Source organism: Dendropsophus ebraccatus, chromosome 6 (genome assembly GCF_027789765.1).
Source record: "Dendropsophus ebraccatus isolate aDenEbr1 chromosome 6, aDenEbr1.pat, whole genome shotgun sequence".
Classification (NCBI taxonomy): domain Eukaryota; kingdom Metazoa; phylum Chordata; class Amphibia; order Anura; family Hylidae; genus Dendropsophus; species Dendropsophus ebraccatus.
Window position 1 is genome coordinate 42,180,913 of NC_091459.1, and position 21,176 is coordinate 42,202,088.

The following is a 21,176-nucleotide window of genomic DNA, read 5'->3' on the forward strand; positions in this document are numbered from 1 at the left end:
GATGGGTCAACACTAGAGATGAGCGAACCGGGTTTGGGTTCGAGTCGATCCGAACCCAAACTTTCGGTATTTGATTAGCTGGGGCTGCTGAACTTGGATAAAGCTCTAAGGTTGTCTGGAAAACATGGATACAGCCAATGACTATCATCTCTAGTCAACACACATCCAGGGCAACTAATGGTGCATTTACATAGACAGATTTATTTGACAGATTTTTTAAGCCAAAGCCAGGAACAGATCATAAACAGGGAACGGGTCATAAAGGAAAGACTGAGATTTCTCCTCTTTTCAAATCCATTCCTGGTTTTGGCTTCCAAAATCTGTCAGATAAGTCTGCCTGTGTAAATGCACCATAAGGAGCCACTCCTTTAGAAGCATTTCAAGGTCCTAGAGTCTCCACACCTGAACCCAATAGAAAATGTTTGGAGGGAGATTTTTCATAATGTTGTCCAATGACAGCCCCAAAACCTAAAAGATCTGGAGAAAATCTGGAGAAGTGGTACAAAATGCTTTAGCGTCTGCAAACCTGGTCAAAAACTATACTTATTCATGTAGTAAAATGCAAAATAATTATTTAAAACCCAAACAAAGTGATTTTTCTGGATTCCCCCCCCCCCCCCTAGATTCTGTCTCTCACAGTTGAAGTGTACCTACCATAAAAATTACCTACCTCTCTATTCTTTGTAGGGGAAAAAAAAACTTTCAAAATTGGCAGTGTATTAAATTCTTATTTTCCCCACTGTATAATGTTCATATATGTTTTCTGTTCATTATGGTTCCTGTGCTTATTGATACAACACTGTGTAAGTTGCTAAGGTAATGTAATAAATCTTAACCTTTTTATAAGGAAGTGTTCTATAATTTTCTGATGTACTTTTACTGTTTCAGTTCCTCACTGTTTTCAATAATTCTAGTTATTAAATGGGGATATTCTTGTTTATATTTAGAGGCTGAAAATCACTGTAGAATGAGTCTTGCTGACGTCTGGGAGGTATGCTCAATTGGTATGAAAGTAGAGATAAAAAAAATATACTGTATTTTTCGCTTTATAAGATGCATTTTTTAGCAAGAAAATAACTTTCTAAAAAGTGAATTTGGAGTGAAACTGGCTCAGTTGCCCCTAGCAACCAATCAGATTCCACTTTTCATTTTCCATAGAGTCTGAAAGGAATGAAAGGTGGGATCTGATTGGTTGCTAGGGGCAACAGTCACTTTCACTTTACACCATGTTTGATAAAGCTCCCCAAATGTGTTTTAAAATGTGTGTGTGCCCCTGTGTGTCTGTTTGAGTTTGTATGTATGTAGCAGAGACTGTTTGTGTATGGTGATGTAGGTGTGTGTGTCTGTGGGTATGTTTATGTAGCAGAGCTGTGTAGCAGATATGTTTATGTAGAAGAGCTGTGTGTGTGACTGTCTGCATACTTGATGTAGTGTGTGTTGCTATGTGTGTTTTTATGTAAAAAGTACTATAAGAAACTCAATAATAGAACTCATTAGGCAAAAGAGCTGCTTCAATTACCAAGTCTTTTTTTTTTTTAACATAATTGTATTGTTTTCTCACAAATAGGTATACATAGTATATAAGTCTTCTGAGGAAGTGTGTATACATAGAATTTCACAATAGTTGAACAAGACATGGTCGAATATATCTCAAAACGGAGCAAGAAATGTCCATAACAATTTTGTCACAGCTAAGCATACTGTCTCACAAAAACAGCCAGGAAACTTGCCATAGGCGGCTCCTATTTTGTGAAAAGATCTGCAAATTAAAGGCACAGATCTCCTTATCATCAGGTTATAGACTAGCGCACTCCCCCAGAATTCCTGTATCGGGGCTTCACTAAAGAAGAAAAGAAGTAATACCAAACAACACTTATAAATCCCAACATCCCCCAATCCCATCCCTTCCTCAGCAGTCACCCAGAGTGCCTTTCAAGGCTTCTGTATTGTACCAACCAGTACTCCTAATGGTGTGTTTACACAGAGAGATTTATCTGACAGATTTTTGAAGCCAAAGCCAGGTACAGACTATAAACAGGGTGCAGGTCATAAAGGAAAGACTGAGATTCCCTGTCTTTTTAAGTCCATTCCTGACTTTGGCTTCCAAAATTGTTCAGATAAATCTGCCTGTGTAAACGCACCATAAAAGGGAACATTAGATCATCAATTTCAGTCCTGGAGAAATGATAAACAATAAACAGTTTCCATTTGGAAAATAAATTCTTTGCCTCTTTCTCCTTATTTTGCATTGTCTCCACTTTGTCATAGAGCAATAGCTTTCGTAGGGTATGAACCTACCAAGTCTTGTCATTCAGAGAATATATATGTTTTTTTTATTCCAATTGTAAAATACATCCTATACATGAACAAATCGAGCTGGAACTTAAAGGAGTATTCCACAAATTTCTTTTTACTAACTAGTGATGAGCGAATACTGTTTGATCAAATAGATATTTGATCGAATAGTAAGGTATTTGATCATATCGAATATTATCTAATAGTTCGCTGAATATTCGATAAATAGTTGATGAGCGTTCAAATCCCCCAGCTTCCCTGTTTTTTTAACCAATCAACATGCAGGGAGGCAGCCACAGCCTCTTGGTGTACGTAGCATCGCGAGAAACGAGAATAACAATGATTGGATGGCATAGTCGCATGACCCAATAACATATATATGTGTGTTCATCCAGTGCTACGTGCTGCTACATCATACATAAATACACAGGGTGGTACAAGCAGGCTGCTGTGCTACTATAAGGCACTCTGTTTACCAAGTGCTACATGCTACATAATACAGCCGTCCAGCTGTACCTATAAAATATTCATACACCCTTTAATAACCAGGTAATTCTCCTGTATAACATCGACCTGTGACTTTATTATGCTTCCCCTGCTGTCCCAATTGCATTCTAGTGGTGTTGGCACCATTTCCTGAGTTGTCATTGTGGACTTGGTGACCTCCTAGTGGTCGAATATATGTTTTTCAATAAACAAATACTTGTTCCCATAGACTTTAATGGGATATTTGATCAAATAGTCGAATATCGGGGAGATATTCGAGCGAATATCAAATATTCGAATATTTCACTATTCGCTCATCACTATTACTAACATTTCTATTCCTTTCCCCAACATATACATTACTCACATAGGAATGTTAAATCTGTTCTGCTGTTTTCAGACACTTTTCTGCTCTCAGCTGCTGCCCAGGAAGTTCTGTAGTTTCTATGTTTTCTATTACTGTTGACCCCCTCTTATCTCTAGCTGCCGCCATTTTGTGTCAGCCTGTCAGTGTGCAGCCATTTTGTGTCAGCCTGTCAGTGTGCAGTCACTGCAATTACACAGAACAATTATTGTTTAAATTTGAATGATATAACGATTTTTCACACGATAATCGTCCAGTGTAATAGGGCCCTATCTCCCTGTGTTCTTCTCACACACTCCAGTATCTATCTACCCTTGCTTGCTGCGCCTCAGTAGGATGATGGGTGGGATTGATGGATATGGTGAGAATTCAATGTCCTGTCTGTATCCCAGCAATGTACTGTGTGAAGATTACAGTAGAGAAGGACAGAATGACAAAGAGGACTAAGGTCCTCTCTACAACACTGTGCTCCCTCCAGCACCCCCTGCAGGGGGTCAGTGTGTATGATAAGGCACAGACAGGTAGGAGCTCTAGAAGGACAGGTGTTTTTTGCTTCCTAGCAGTAGACACTGGATCCTGTCACTGAAGCTGGGATTATATGAGGACTGTGCAGTCTATTATACTTATGCTCAGGCTCTGTGCACTCTGGCAAGGATAAAGTCAGTATCCCACCCACGGGCCTCACTGTGGGTGGGGCTTATCAACAGGGGGCGAGGCTTACCTGGACATAGCCGGACCATTAATGTGCAGGGACACTATTCTGAGGATCCACTTCTTCCATGTTATGGAGCGTATAATGGAAGCTGCCAGAAACAAACCCACTTTGCCTGAACGCTTCTCCACAGTATCCATTTTTGCTGACCTGTCAGCTGCCACGCTGACGCGAAGACGAGAATTTGGGCCGAGCACAAAGTTGTTACGAGACCACGCTATCCCATATAAGTGGGGTTTCCCTTTAAAATAATCACAAAAAATGGCACTTAAACGGCTAATACACCCGATGAAGCATATCTTCTCTGCAAGAAATGGGATCTTGTAACCAACACCGAAGATAACAACAATGGAAAACGGCCATCTCCAAGACCCATCTCTCCGGAGTGGATGGCAGTTTCTCAAAGCATGAGACGTTCTCGCTGACCCTGTGACTAGTGATGCTATCACTGGAAGGACTCTAGTCCCTTCAGATTTTTTTCTGCCTTGCAACAAATGTTAAACTTATTTTTCTCTTTTATGGCTGATGCGGCACGTACTTACCTGATCACACCTCGTATCAGGTACCTCCCACAGATAAGAATCTATGACCCATCACCTAATTTCTATCCTTTCACATCCTTTTTACTTGTTTGGTATGTTTTCTTGTTTTTATGTTGTTTCAGTTTGTACCCAACTCTGATTTTATTAAGGTACTGTTGTTGTTATTACTGTATAGTTGTTACTGCTTACACAGGAGTATTGATCGAGACTATATTGTGATGACTCTCAGACTACAACGAACAAGCACTCCCCTCTGCATACTTTATGTTGAATGATTGTTTCATTTCATATGATTGTTTGTTCATTTTCCTTATCGGCGAAGAATATTTGCCTTCCATCACACCCACTTGTCTATATTGCATTATATGTAATGTTTAAAACTTTAATTAAAAATTAGTTATATAAAATAAGTTTGTTTGGTAAACACTTGTTTGCCTCTGGCAGCCTGTTGCCATTACAACAAAGCTGTTTACAACTTGCCTGCTTGCCAGGGCAGGGCTGGTGATGTCATCAAGGCTGTGCTGACATATACAGCTGACAGAAGGGATAGCAGTTCAGTTGCAGGCAGGCAACCAAGCAGGTAGACTGGTTGGTTGCTTGCCAGCAAGGAAGATGCAGGTAGGTGCCGTTCAAACCATTAAATTTGAATTATTTGGTAGCCAGTGTATGCTTTTGCATACAGCTGCACTGGTGAGAATCCACCATAGTTTTTATTTAATAAATAGCTATCAATGTGTAGCTATCCATACATAGATTAGATACAGATAATCATATAGACTGATGGATGGATGGATGGAGAGGCAGACAGAAGCAGGCAGGCAGAGACAGGAAGACAGACACACAGGCATACATAGGCAGGCAGAGAAAGACTACTCTCAATATATAAAAAAAAAATCTGTTCTTATCAGTTTAATATCTAATACGTCCCCTATCTGGGGTCCATATATTGAATGGATTTTTAGAACAGGGTGATGGTAAAAGAGCTTGCTCTGCCCTCTCCAGGCATTGACTTGGTATTGCAGTGCTCCCAGGTTCAGTGCACCCCCCAAATGTGTTGCCTAAAAACAGAACCCCCCAAGGATGCGCAGCCGCCCCTCCAAATAAAGTCAGCTACACCCGAAACGGCATTGCAAGAAACACCCCCCAAGTGGGGTGCGCAGCTGAACCCCAAGATTTAAGGCTTGGCATTGCTAATAAAAGTTTGTTTGGTAAACACTTGTTTGTCTCTGGCAGCCTGTTGCCATGGCAACAAAGTTGTTGTTTACAACTGGCCTGCCAGGGCAGGGCTTGTGATGTCATCAGGGCTGTGCTGACATATACAGCTGACAGAAAGGCTAGCAGTTCATCTGCAGGCAAGCAACCAAGCAGGTAGGCTGGTTGCTTGCTTGCCAACAAGGTAAATGCAGGTAGGTGCTAATTAAACAGTTTAATCTGGATTCTTTGGGGGCAGTGTATACTTTCGTTAATACGGCTGCACCGATGAGAATTCACCATAGTTTTCCTTTAATAAATAGTTATCAATAGAGATAAGCAAACCGGTTCGCCTGGTATGGGATCCGGTTAGGATTTCCCCAAAAATCCGAGTCCGATCGGATTAGCATTTTTGGAAATCCGTTCCGATTTTTTTCCTTGCTTTCTAAAATGGCAGCCGCGATTCTAGAAAGCAGGAAGTGTTCTGGGCGGGAAACGCGCTTTCCCATGATGCCCAGAACACATCCAATCAGCAGGGATCTTGTACTAGCCCACCCCCTGTGTGACATCAGTATTGCTTTAAAAGGAGCGGTCACGTGACCGCACCACGCAGTGTGTAGAGGGAGACAGAGAGAGAGGAAGCAAGCTGCTGTTGTGTACTACAGACTACTGAGACGATATTGTGGGAAAGGAAAGATTAGGAAAGCAGAGAGGAGAAACATCTAGCGATTGAGAGAGAAATATAGAGAGGGCAAAAGATAGATAGATTAGGCATTGGTCAGAAAAGGGTGCACAGAACCAAAACGTGCAGTACAGATATACAAGTCCTATACTTCTGATAGTGTGTATATCACATCTGTCTTATCCTGAGAGACAAAAATACCTGGTTCAGGTGTATAGCATTGTATCTTAAAAAAAAGTTCTATATACCCAATTTCTATACTTGGACCCTTCTGATTGAAAGTGTGTATATCACATCCGTCTTATCCTGAGAGACTAAAATACCTGGTTCAGGTGTATAGCATTGTGTCTTTCAAAAAGTTTATATATACAGTATATACACTACCGTTCAAAAGTTTGGGGTCACATTGAAATGTCCTTATTTTTGAAGGAAAAGCACTGTACTTTTCAATGAAGATAACTTTAAACTAGTCCTAACTTTAAACAAATACACTCTATACATTGCTAATGTGGTAAATGACTATTCTAGCTGCAAATGTCTGGTTTTTGGTGCAATATCTACATAGGTGTATAGAGGCCCATTTCCAGCAACTATCACTCCAGTGTTCTAATGGTACAATGTGTTTGCTCATTGGCTCAGAAGGCTAATTGATGATTAGAAAACCCTTGTGCAATCATGTTCACACATCTGAAAACAGTCTAGCTCAACAGAAGCTACAAAACTGACCTTCCTTTGAGCAGATTGTGGGGTGCAATTTCTCCAGCTTACCTCAACAGATTAATAGCTAGAATGCCAAAGGTGTGCAATGCTGTATTTGCTGCAAAAGGTGGATTCTTTGACGAAAGCAAAGTTTGATGTAAAAACAATGTTATTTCAAATACAAATCATTATTTCTAACCTTGTCAATGTCTTGACTATTTTCTATTCATTTCACAACGTGTGGTGGTGAATAAGTGTGACTTTTCATGGAAAACACAAAATTGTTTAGGTGACCCCAAACTTTTGAACGGTAGTGTATATATATATATATATATATATATATATATATATATAGGTGTATAGCATTCTATCTTAAAAAATTGCTATATATATATAGACAATTTCTATAGTTGTCCTATATATTACAAGATATATATATATATATATATATATATATTATATATACACACACACAAGTCCTATATATTACAGAAAATACTGTTCTCATCTACCAAGTTCAGCAATCAGAATTTGAATATAAAGTCATGGCACAGCAGCAGCAGGAAACCTCACAAAGCGTTTCAGGCAGGGGGCAGGGCAGAGAGTCTGGCTCAAGGGGCATAAGAGGAAGTAGCGCAGGAAGAGGGTCCAGTTGCAGGCCTGAGCTTTTTTTTTGTCACACCAGGATTGTGTCCACACGTCTAATTCCAGCTGGAGTGGCTGGCTCACACTTCGACGTCCACAAGGATGAGTAGTGAGACAGCCAGCCAGGTATCTGTGGGTACCTCGGACACGACCCTGACTTGGCACGGGCACGCAGCAATTCCCCCACGTCCTCCATCTGACATCCTCAGCAACATCCCGCTAACTTTTGACCCGCCGCCTGCAAGGGAACTGTTGACGTCTATGAGCAGCGAACAGCTCTTTGATGAGGATGAGCACGTGGGGGAAGAGACAGGGGACAATCAAGTGCAGGGCATAGCTGTGTCGGAGGCGATATCAGAGCAGGCCCATGTTAGGCCTGGCAGCAGAGCAGTAGGCAGTAGACAAGAGCGGGCTGGGCAGGAGCCTGATGAGGATGATAGCATCATTCTGGAACAGGATGATGCTACATCGGATGTTACATGGGATCCACGGCGGGATTTGGCTTATTCAATGGATTCGTCAACCGGGAATCCGTCCACCAGCAGGCCCGCCACAACTAAAAAGCAGACAGGCAGCAGTAGTCAACTAACAAGTCGGAAGCGTAGCCGGGACAAGCAGATGACCACTGGGGAAACCTCCTCCACTGCAGGTCCTAGTATCGGCAGCGTCCGCCCATCCTCGCAGCCTGTCGGTACTAGACTCTACAGCTCGCCTGTGTGGCAGTTTTTTAAAAAGTGCCCGGCGGATACCTATGTGGTCATCTATCACCTGTGCGACAGGCGCATTAAAAGAGGCAAGAGTTGCCATCCTGGCACGAGAGCCATGGGTGCCCATATGAAACGCCACCACCTTTCCGCCCGGGAGAAACGGGGATCTGTGTAAATTTTCGATATGTCAGAAGCAAGTGCATGGCTGGAGAGCGATATATAAAAAGTACACCCAGGAATAGGACCACTTCTGTGCTCCTCCACTTGCATGGAAAAACATGGACTTTTATGAATTTGGTCTGATAGATAACTAACTTGATTCTTCATAAAATGTAGTTTTACAATTATTGCTCTTTGTTTTATAATATTTTGTGAATCAAGTAGCAACTGTAATTATATCAATATGGTTTTTGCATCCTACGTTGGCGTGGCTTTATGTATCATATATCATGTATTTTACCCTTGATTAGTTTTGGGGCACATGGACACATGGTGGTGGCTGAACACTAGATAAGATAAGAGACATCACACACACTTATTGTGTGAGTCAGGTCTAGATCACACACATGCGTTTTCCATTATGAAAACACATGTGTATTTTGACTCCTATGCGCTCTCTATTATGAGCACGCATATTACTATGGAGCCTATGTGTTCCTTATTCATTGCTTGGAATATTGGGAATTTTTGGGGTGTTTATTTATGAGTTCATTTATTTATTATCTATATGGTTTTTGCATTCAATACCTTGCTGCATTAGGATACTCCATCTCAACAATTGCAATACCGGTAGTGGCCACTACTAATACAACAATGCCATTGGCATCGTGTGTGTTAATTATTGCGCATGCGCGTAGGATCGTAGCTTGCGTCATCATCATGTGTTCCTTGTGCGATCACGTGACTACACACGTGATCAGGGTGTAATGGCGCAGCTGCCGCGCTGACGTGGGATGATTGACCTGAAGCCTTTTCCTCTGTGTGAGTAATCTTTTTGAGCGCCACACACTTGATCTTCATTACCAATCAATCGATAATATAAATACTTGCAATGAGGGACTTCAACCTCACCCTTGAGAAAGTCCTGGTGACGGACGCGTGGGGTGTTCTGGTCTGACCGTATCTGGGGTGGCAGCCATCACTTTATACTTTGTATTATTAATTTGTATTATTTGGTCATTTGTATTTAACACCTTATATTTCCTTTGGATTTTGGCGTATTCGTACTTATGGTTTGAGCTGTATTTCATTTCGATTATTTCCCTTTTTCACTTGTGCTGCTGCTCCTTGTATTTTGCTTATGATAGGTCAGTTTTTGCCATGTTGGATTGGAACCGGTGAACAGTATTTTTGCATGTTTTTTAATGGTTTTAAATGTCTGTCCCTTGCATATATGTGAACAAATAATAAAGATTGTATATAATTTTTCTACCATCAGGGGGTGCAGTTTACTTTTTCCAGCCGTTTTGTTGATATTTTTGCATGATTACATAATCGATGACATAATTGAGTAGTGATGATATCAAGGCTGTGCTGACATATACAGCTGACAAAAAGGCTAGCAGTTCATTTGCAGGCAGGCAACCAAGCAGGTAGGCTGGTTGGTTGCTTGCTTGGTCGCTTGCCAGCAAGGAAGACGCAGATAGGTGCCGTTTTAACCATTTAATTTGGATTCTTTGGGGGCCAGTGTATGCTTTCGTTAATATGGCTGCACCAATGAGAATTCACCATAGTTTTTCTTTAATAAATAGTTATCAATGTGTAGCTTTCCATACATAGATTAGATACATAGATAATCATATAGACCGATGGATGGATGGAGAGGCAGACAGATGCATGTAGACAGAACGAGGCAAGAAGACAGACAGGCAGACAGACAGGGACAGGCATACATAGGCAGGCAGAGACAGACTTCCAATAATAAAAAAAAAATAATAATCTTTTCCTATCAGTTTAATATCTGATACGTCCCCTATCTGGGGACCATATATTGAATGAATTTTTAGAACAGGGAGATAGTAAAATAGCTTGCTCTGCCCTCTCCAGGCATTGACCTGGTATTGCAGTGCTTCCAGGTTCAGTGCACCCCCCCAAATGTGTTGCCTAAAAACAGAACCCCTCAAGGGTGCGCAGCCGCACCTCCAAATAAAGTCAGCTGCACCCGAAATGGCATTGCAAAAAACAACCCCCAAGTGGGGTGCGCAGCTTTACCCCAAGATTTAACCCCTTAAGGACAGAGCCAATTTAGATTTTTGCGTTTTCGTTTTTTCCTCCTTGTGCTTAAAAGGCCATAGCACTTGCATTTTTCCACCTAGAAACCCACATGAGCCTTTATTTTTTGCGCCACTAATTGTACTTTGCAATGACAGGCTGAATTTTTTCATAAAGTACACTGGAAAACCAGAAAAAAAATAAATGTGTGATAAAATTGAAAAAAAAAACCCCTGCATTTAGTTTATTTGGGGGGTATTTGTTTTTACGCTGTTCGCCCTGGGGTAAAACGGACTTGTTATTATGTTCCTGAAGTTGTTCCGATTAAAACGATATGTAACATGTATAACTTTTCTTTTATCTAATGGCCGGTAAAAAATTCAACTATTGTTAACAAATATATGTTCCTTAAAATTGCTCCATTCCCAGGCTTATAGCGCTTTTATCCTTTAGTCTATGGAGCTGTATGAGGTGTCATTTTTTGCGCCATGTTGTTTACTTTCTATCGGTACCTTGATTGCGCATATGCGACTTTTTGATCACTTTTTATTACAATTTTTCTGGATTTGATGCGACCAAAAATGCGCAATTTTGCACTTTGGGATTTTTTAGCGCTTACGCCGTTTACCGTGTGAGATCAGGAATGTGATTAATTAATAGTATGGGTGATTAGGCACGCGTCCCGGGGGAGCGATCTCCGCCACTAGACACCAGGGAAGCTCTGGATCCGGTAATCGGAGGCAGCTGTCAGTTGTCAACTTTGACAGCTGCATCCGATTACCTGATTGGCGGGCACGGTGATCGGACTGTGCCTGCTAATAGCCGCACCCGGGATCGTTCAGAGCCCCTGAAGCCCCTTACCGGCAATAGGGTGTAAATATAAAGGGGCTAAGGCTTGGCATTGCTTAGAAAACTTTGTTTGGTAAACACTTGTTTGTCTCTGGCAGCCTGTTGCCATGGCAACAAATTGCAGTGCTTCCAGGTTCAGTGCACCCCGCCAAATATGTTGCCTAAAAACAGAACCCCCCAAGGGTGCGCAGCCGCACCTCCAAATAAAGTCAGCTACACCCGAAACGGCATTGCAAAAAACAACGCCCAAGTGGGGTGCGCAGCTGCACCCCAAGATTTAAGGCTTGGCATTGCTAATAAAAGTTTGTTTGGTAAACACTTGTTTGTCTCTGGCAGCCTGATGCTATGGCAACAAAGTTATTTACCACTAGCCTGCCAGGACAGGGCTGGTGATGTCATCAAGGCTGTGTTGACATATACAGCTGACAGAAAGGCTAGCATTTCATTTGCAGGCAGGCAACCAAGCAGGTAGACTGGTTGGTTGCTTGCTTGTTTGCTTGGTTGCTTGCCAGCAAGGAAGACGCAGGTAGGTGCCGTTTTAACCATTTAATTTGGATTCTTTGGGGGCTAGTGTATGCTTTCGTTAATACGGCTGCACCGATGAGAATTCACCATAGTTTTTCTTTAATAAATAGTAATCAATGTGTAGCTATCCATACATAGATTAGATACATAGATAATCATATTGACCAATGGATGGGTGGAGAGGCAGACAGATGCAGGTAGACAGAACGAGGCAAGAAGACCGGCATAAGAGTGCCATTCTAGCCTTGAGGGATGAGGAGGGGATAATTACCTCAACTTGCAAGATTAAGGAGAGCTTTGCCCAATATTATAAGGGATTATATACTTCCAAAGTGAGATACACTATAGAGGAGATCCCACTTAGACAATTAACAGTAGAACAGAAAGCTGAATTAGACGCGCCCCTCACGGTGGAAGAATTGGAGAAGGCTTTGGTTGAGATGAGTGATGGTAAGGCTTCGGGCTCTGATGGGCTTCCCATAGACATCTATAAAAAGACCCAAGAGATAACGCTAGGGGAATTACTAATTCATCACTTATTAAGTGCTGAATTATGCATATGAAGTTGGTGAGATGCCTCACTATATGAGCGAGGCGACTATAATAGTTATTTTGAATGAAGGTAAGGATCCTATGAGCCCGGAGTCTTACCGTCCCATCTCGCTAATAAATTTGGATATTAAAATAATAACTAAGGCCCTAGCAAGTAGATTATCAAGAATAATGGGTGACTTGATACATAGGGATCAGTCAGGCTTCATTCAGGGGAGAGGCGTATATTGTTACATTCGTGGAGCTTTCTTTAACATCTAGGAATGTGGAGATGAGCCCGTGGGTAGGGCCATTCTTACACTGGATGCTGTCAAGGCGTTTGACAGTGTTGAGTGTTCCTACCTATGGGCAGTTCTTAAGAAAATGGGGTTTCGTGAGACTTTTGTTGGATGAATTAAATTGTTTTATAAGTACCCCTTAGCCCGGGTCTTTGTAAATGGCCAAAGTTCTTAGACTTTTGAATTAACACGAGGAACAAGGCAGGGATGCCCCTTGTCTCCCTTGCTGTTTGCCATAGCGGGTGAACCTCTTGCACAGATAATAAGGGATGATATGTTGATTCAAGGATTTAGATATGGAGATAAAATAGAGAAGATATCCCTTTTTGCCGACGATATCATGCTGTTTTTGGCAGACGTGCATTCTTCGGTTAAAAGGGTTAGAGAGGTTATTGACAAATTTGGGAGATTTAGTGGGTTCCACATAAACTGGAGTAAATCATCTATTTTGTTTTTTAGCGATGATGATAAGAGGAGATATGAAGAGTCGCCCATTTTTGTTATACAGAATGAAATAAAATATTTGGGTATTGTAATCTCAAAACAGATAGAACAATACCCCAAGTTAAATATATTGCCGCTGATTGATAGGTTTATGAAGAAAGCAAAGATATGGAGTGGACTTCCCCTGAGCGTTGCCTTAAGTATTGGATTGGTTAAAATGATTATTCTACCACAAATATTAGCAAATAGCCCGGTTTGGCTAGGGAGAAAATATTGGTTATTAATAGGAAGGGTGTGTAACCAGATTATTTGGAAAAATAAGATTTCATATGAAACATGGTGTCTGCCTAAAGCCAAGGGAGGATTGAACCTACCTATCTTTGAGTATTATTTTTTGGCCTCACAAATGACATTTATCATAGGGGAAAAGGAATTTGACCCAATTGATTATTGGGCAGGTAAATGCTCTAAAGTACATCCGGATCTTCCCACTATTTTGGAATCAGGGATGTTTTGGGACAAAGCAAAACCTCTTAATTTTCTGGCCCATAAAACATGGAACATGGTTAAAGCTAAAATTACTAAATCCAGTAGCAATGAATTTACCCCCCTATAAGAGAATAAGTACCTTCCACATTTTGGTAGGATTCAGGATTATATTTTCTGGGTTAATAGAGGTATCACTAACATTTTTCAGTTATTTGATGTACAGGGGAATATTAGGTCTTTTGACAGACTTTCAGAAGAATACGGATCAAGACACGCTGATTATTTTAGATATTGGTGGACAGATGGTACACTCAACACACTGTACACAAAATAAAAAGGTGTTAAAGGTTTCAAATCACGAGGTGATGACATAATATTAGGAGGGTTAAGAGGGGTTTGACTGCAAAAATTTATAGGATAAATAAAGGTCATTTTGAAGTAAGGGAGAAAAAGTTTAGAGAGAAATGGAAGAATGATATGGGGGATGTAGAGATAGGTTGGGAGAATATTTTTAGAAATATTAATACAAATAGTACTAGACTCAATCACCAAATTACACAGTTCTTTATAATTCACCGAGCTTATACACCGCAGAGATTATTTAAAATGAAATTGAGAGACATGGATGAATGTGTAAAATGTAAGTTAGAGGGGGGGACTTGATTCACTTGCTATGGAGATGTCCAAAATTACATAGATATTGGACTACAGTGTTAGCTCGTTTGGAAGAACGTTTAGAGATAAAAATAAATTATGAGAGTAAAATGTGTATTGGGAGATGTGTCACAACTGCAAGGGAGTCAGGAAGTAAAGATGATCATATCCAAAGCACTGTTTGCAGCTAAAAACTGTATACTGAAAAGATGGACTGCAGAAGTACCGCCTAATATAAGAGAGTGGGAGAATGAAATGTTCAAAATAGTAGCAATGGAACACTATAAGGCTATGAGAAGAAATAAGTGTCGAAATTCTTTGAAATATGGGCTAGATGGCCAGGGTGGAAGGATATATTGTCGGTAGAGGGGTGATGGAGAGAGGGAGGGGAGTGGAGGGAGAGGAGGGGGGCTTAAGTTGGGTTTTTGTGTTTTTTTTTTTTGTTTTTGTTTTTTCTCGCAGGGTAGGAGGGAGGGAGAAAGCAGGAGGGATGGGTTAGGTGTAATAATACGAGGTTTAGAAATTGAAGTATATATTGAGGATCATATTCAGGTGAAGTGAAGAGTAAGCTCGATAAATTATATTGTGAATGTGATCTATGCGCTGCTAATTGTAACCGGAGGGTGTGATTTCTAAACGCCAAGGAGAAATAATATAAATGAGATAGGGCAGACTTGGCTGGTTTCTGGTCTCGGAGTGGGGGAGTTGTGGGGCTTGGACTTGTGTCCCCTGGCCTGGGGCTCTATGTCGGTTGGTCTTGGCTCCTAGCTCAACCGGAGAGAGGATTAGGGGTTATTTAGATAGAAGTTATAGGGGGGGTTTTGTTGTTTTGTTTTTTTTCTTCTTTGTTTATGTGGTCCGAGCTGTGGGCGATATGTTGAAAGGTGAAAATAAGCTGGGTCGGGAGAGATGGAATGATGGAGGCAACTTCGTTGATTTCCAGGTAACCGGTCCCAGGTAAACACCACGAGTCTATATCATATATGTGGGCTGTGATGTTAGGATGTTTGTGGTAAGCTTTTCGGGGAGTGCAGAGCCGAGGAGAGCTGCGCTTCCGGGAGGGTCTGAATTGTATGGATTTTGGAACGATTCCACTTAGTCTGGGATCTTAGTTAGATGATAATTTGCCTTTTTTTTTTTTCCTTTGAAATTTTTTCATTTTACTTTTTTTATTTTTTATTTTGTGTATGTATGTAGATTATATATATATATATATATATATATATATATATATATATATATTGTAGGGATCTTCCCGGGGGATGGTGTGTTTGGACACAGTTCAGACAGCAAACTTGGACTTATAAAAACAGCTGGGTGTTTATTAGCTGCATAAACAGTCCTCAACAGAAATGTAGCAATACCATGCTTTTCAGAACAAAACAAAACAAAAAGGTCCTTGCCCGTCTGGGCACTTACTAACACAAGTCTCCTATCTGACTCTTCAGTAGGCAGTATCACAGGGTATGAATAGGCCCCAGCGGCGGCAGTATTCGTTGCTCCCAGGAGATACAGCATGCAAGCTGTTCACCCCTGGCTGAGAGCAATCCCTTTCAGACTGACCAGAGCTTTTGCCTTCTCAGGCTGATTGGGATCAGAGCTCACCTGATCCCAAAACCCACACTGGATCGAGGGGGAGGGAATGGCAGGTCCCACTACCAACCTACCCACCATTCCAGTAAATCCGGCCCGGAAAATTTAAAGAACAACTCAGCAGCATATCACTGCTGAGTGACAGGTCTCTTCCGGATTTACCATCTCCCCATAAGCAGTAGTCTGGGTGAGATGTACCTCCCCTCGAGCACTTTTCCTGTGACATGTCCACAATATATATATATATATATTTGTATGTATATCGAATTGCTTTTGTTCTCAGTCCGGTCGGGTGGGGGGTTGGGAGCTGGGTGGAGCAGTTGGGTCAGGGGGATACAGGGATTGGTTCCCGTGACCCTCTGGTTTAGGAGGAGAGATCAGCCGAGGCATATATTATTAATTATAATGGAGAGGTGGAGAAGAGATAATGGCAGGGAGTCATTGTGGCGTATTTGGATGCACGCCCTTGGGAATGGGAAATAAGATGAGTGTTTTTTCTCCGATTGCAAAGATTAGTGGTGATAATCAAGATATATGTGTGTGCAAGTAATTTATCACTTCACTTTGATAGGGAATGATTTGGTTTTTCATGTTTATATGCTGAAAACTTTAAGAAATATATATAAGAAGAATGTAAAAAAATAAAAATCATATAGACCGATGGATGGATGGAGAGGCAGACAGATGCAGATAGACAGAACAAGGCAGGAAGACAGACAGGCAGGCAGGCAGACAGACAGACAGACACAGGCATACGTAGGCAGGCATACGTAGGCAGGCAGAGACAGACTCTCAAAAATAAAAATATGTTCTTATCAGTTTAATAGATGATACGTCCTCTATCTGGGGACCATATATTGAATGGATTTTTAGAACAGGGAGATGGTAAAGGAGCCTTCTCTGTCCTCTCCAGGCATTGACCTGGTATTGCAGTGCTTCCAGGATCAGTGCACCCCCCAAGTGTGTTGCCTAAAAACATAACCCCTCAAGGGTGCGCAGCCGCCCTTCCAAATAAAGTCAGCTGCACCCGAAACGGCATTGCAAGAAACACCCCTCAAGTGGGGTGCGCAGCTGCACCCCAAGATTTAAGGCTTGGCATTGCTAATAAAAGTTTGTTTGGTAAACATTTTTTTGTCTCTGGCAGCCTGTTGCCATGGCAACAAATTGCAGTGCTTCCAGGTTCAGTGCACCCCCCAAATGTGTTGCCTATAAACAGAACCCCTCAAGGGTGTGCAGCCGTCCCTCCAAATAAAGTCAGCTGCACCCGAAACGGCATTGCAAAAAACACCCCCCAAGTGGTTTGTGCAGCTGCACCCCAAAATTAAAGGCTTGGCATTGCTAATAAAACTTTGTTTGGTAATGTCAGGGCTGGGATAAACAGACAACAGAGGAACGTGAGCCCTGCGCTTACCCCAACCTCTGTCCCTGCCTATTGCCCCACCCACGCTAGACTGTGGGGCAACAACCACGAAGACTGCGTATACACTGACGAGTGTGCAGGGGATGGGAGACAGGAGACACAGACAAACACAGAAGAATTGTCAAACAGGCCGAGTCAAAACCAGGAAAGAGCGTCAGGACAAAATCAGGAGGCTAAGAAAGGTCAAAAACAAGCCAAAGTCAAAACCAACCGGTAGCAAGGTACAAAGGAGTCAGGCAAAAGATGGTCAGAACACAGAATCAGGTCAGAACTGCAGAGATCAGATCACCAACCTAGCTAGTGCAGAGATTATCAAACACTGGCAGTAAGCAGCCTCTTAGCAGAGCTTAAACCCTTAAGGACAGAGCCTGAAATGGCCTAAAAGCGACTCTGTACCCACAATCTGACCCCTCCAAACCACTTGTACCTTTGGATAGCTGCTTTTAATCCAAGATCTGTCCTGGGGTCCGTTCAGCAGGGGATGCAGTTATTGTCATAAAAATAACTTTTAGGCTATGTTCACACTACGTATGAGACCGGCCATTCCGTGACCTCGTCCGCAGAATTCACTGAATTCCGGCCGCAGAAAACTGACCTGTCAGTTATTTGCGGGACCGCCCAGATCCTGGCCGGAGCGTATACGATGTGTGTACGCTCCGGCCGGGATCCCATTGCTTAATAGGCTGTGTTCCGCTGCGCAAAAACTACGGCCGTTGTTTTACGTAGTGTGAACATAGCCTTAATCTAGCAGCGCTGTGTCTAACGACCGGGACTTACATTTGTATATGCATTAGGCTGGCACAACCTCTCTGTCCTTCCTCCCCACCCTCCTCAGCATTCGGAATGCTCCAGGCAGATTGCTTCCTATTCCCCACCTGTGTGCATAATGAACATGGGCTGGATCGTTAAGACACCTGTGCAAAGCTCAAACAGCAATAAATGTTGAGGAGGGTGAAAAGGAAGGACAGAGAGGGTGTGCCAGCCTAATGCACATACAAATGTAAGCCCCGGCCGTTAGACACAGTGCTGCTGGATTAAAAGTTATTTTTCTGACAAAAACTGCATCCCATGCTGAACGGACCCTAGGACAGATCTTGGATTAAAAGCAGCTATCTGAAGGTACAAGTGGTTTGGGGGGGTCAGATTGTGGGTACAGAGTCACTTTAAGGACAGAGACAAATTTTACGAATATGACCTGTGTCATTTTATTCATTAATAACTTCGGGATGCTTTTACCTATCCGGCTGATTCTAAGATTGTTTTCTCGTGACATATTGTACTTTACATTTCTGGTAAATTGGAGTCGATACTTAAAACAAATCTTTATGAAAAAAAAACAAAATAACGTGAAAAAATGCATTTTTCCAACTTTGGAACATTTCTGCTTATACAGAAAATGGTTATGCCACATAAATAAAAACCCATTGAACACAATGGGACTTTGCTCTGTACATATTTTACAGGAGGAATTTCAAGCTGAATTTCAAGCTGAATTCCTCGCCTTTTCCTCAGTGTGCACATACCCTTTCAGTAAAATTTCTAAATCAGATATTTTTAGGGACCTGTTCAGGTCTAAAGTGTATTTGAGGGGACTGTATGTTAGAAAGCCCCACAAAGCACCCCATTTCAGAAACTGCACCCCCAAAACTCAGCAAAAGCACATCCAGAATTTTTTTTAAACCCTTTAGGGGAGTCACAGAAATAAAAGCTAAGTGTGTAAGAAATTAGAAAATTTTAATTTTCTGTGCAGAGATTTTATTGTAATCCAATATTTTTCATAATTGTAAACCTATTACCAGAGAAATGCACCCCAATATTGATTGCCCCGTTTCTGCAGTTTACAGAAATACCCCATATGTGGCCCTATTGCGCTATTTGACGCAACCACAAGCCTCAGATATAAGGGAGCGCCTAGTGAATTTCAACGCCTTCGTTATATTTGGTCATTTTTGATTGTACCACTTGAGGTTGGCAGAGGCTCTGGGGTGCCAAAACATAAAAAACACCCCTAAAGGGAAAAACTACACCCTAGAAAACTACACCCCTCAAGGAATGTAACAAGGGGTGCGGTGAGCATCTGGACCCCACAGGTGCTTCACAGATTTTTAGAACAATGTGGTGTAAAAAAGGAAAAATTCTATTTTTTACACTTAAACATTGTTCTAGCCTTCATTTTTCATTTTTACAAGGGGATAAAAGAAAAAAAAAATACCAAACGTGTAGCGCAGTTTCTCCCGAGTACAGAAATACCCCACATGTGGACATAAAGTGCCTAGCGGGCGCAGGACAAGCCTCCAAAGGGAAGGAGCGCCAACTGGCTTTTGGAAGCTGGATTTCACTGGAATGGATTTCAAGGGCCATGTCGCATTTACAGAGCCCTCGTGCTGCCAAAACACTGGAAACCCCCCACAAGTGACCCCCATTCTGGAAAATACACACCTCAAGGAATCTAACAAGGGGGGCAGTGAGCATATGGACCCCACTGGTGATGGGCACAAATGTGGAACAATGTGACGTGAAAGGGAAAATTTTCATTTTTCACATTCACGATACAAATGTGCCCGTCATCAAAGGGTCCATATCCTCATTGCACCCCTTGTTAGATTCCCTGAGGGGTGTAGTTTCCAGAATGGGGTCACTTGTGGGGGGTTCTCACTGTCTTGGTAGCACGACGGCTCTGTAAATGCGACATGGCGTTCATCATCCATTCTGGCCAAATCCAGACTCCAAAATCCAAATGGCGCTCCTTCCCTTCGGAGGCTTGCCCTGCGCCCACATGGCGCTTTATGTCCACTTGTGGGGTATTTACAGACTCGGGGGAAAATGCTCTACACATTGTGTGTTTTTTTTATCTTTTAACCCCTTGTGAAAATGATAAATTCAAGGCTAAACCAACATTATAGTGTAAAAAATTTAATATTTCATTTTCACGCCACATTGTTCCACATTTATGGCCGTCACCAGTGGGGTCCATATGCTCACTACACCCTTTGTTACATTCCTTGAGGGGTGTAGTTTCCATAATGGGGTCACTTGTGGGGGGTTCAACTGTCTTGGCAACAAAGAGGCCTTTCAAATGCAACAAGGCCCACAAAATCCATTTCAGCCAAATCCAGCCTCCAAAAACCAAATGGCGCTCCTTCCCTTTTGAGGCTTACCCTGCACCCACATGCCGCTTTATGTCCACATGTGGGGTATTTCTGTACTCAGGGGAAATTGCTCTACACATTTAATGTTTTTTTTATCTTTAACCCCTTGTGAAAATGAAAAAAATCAAGACAAGATCAATGATTTAGTGTAAAAATTTAACATTTTTTACACTAAATGTTGGTCTAGCCTTGATTTTTTTCCATTTCTACAAGGGGTTAAAAAATAAAATGAACGCAAAATGTGTAGGGTAATTTCCCCTGAGTACGAAAATACCCCACATGTGGACATAATGTGCCATATGGGCATAGGGCAAGCCACCAAAGTGACAGAGCACCATTTAGAGGCTGGAATGGAGGATGGAGGCTATGTCACAATTACAAAGTTCCTGTGCCGCCAGAACAGTAGAACCCCCCCACAAATGACCCCATTCTGGAAACTACACCCTATAAGGAATCTAACAAGGGGTGCAGTGAGCATATGGACCCCACTGGTGACGGGCACATATGTAGAACATGTGCTGTGAAAATAAAAAATGCCATTTTTTTTATTTTCACGGCACAAATGTGCCCGTCACCAGGGGGCCATATCCCCGCTGACCTCCATGTTAGATTCCTTATGGGGTGTAGTTTACAGAATGGGGTCACTTGTGGGGGGTTTCTACTGTCCTGCCAGCACAGCGGCTTTGTAA

General features: G+C 42.0%; 1 protein-coding gene, 1 non-coding gene and 2 pseudogenes across 3 annotated transcripts in view; all 4 read left to right on the forward strand.

The window, feature by feature from the left end:
• The window catches only part of ECHDC1 (ethylmalonyl-CoA decarboxylase 1), an 84,320-nt gene that overhangs the window by 8,140 nt on the left and 55,004 nt on the right, over positions 1-21,176 (forward strand). The window lies entirely within an intron of this gene.
• Positions 5,268-5,446, forward strand: LOC138796172 (U2 spliceosomal RNA; annotated as a pseudogene).
• Positions 10,230-10,414, forward strand: LOC138796174 (U2 spliceosomal RNA). The gene has a single exon (XR_011363765.1). It is a non-coding gene; the product is annotated as a U2 spliceosomal RNA (small nuclear RNA).
• On the forward strand, positions 16,703-16,876 carry LOC138796077 (U2 spliceosomal RNA; annotated as a pseudogene).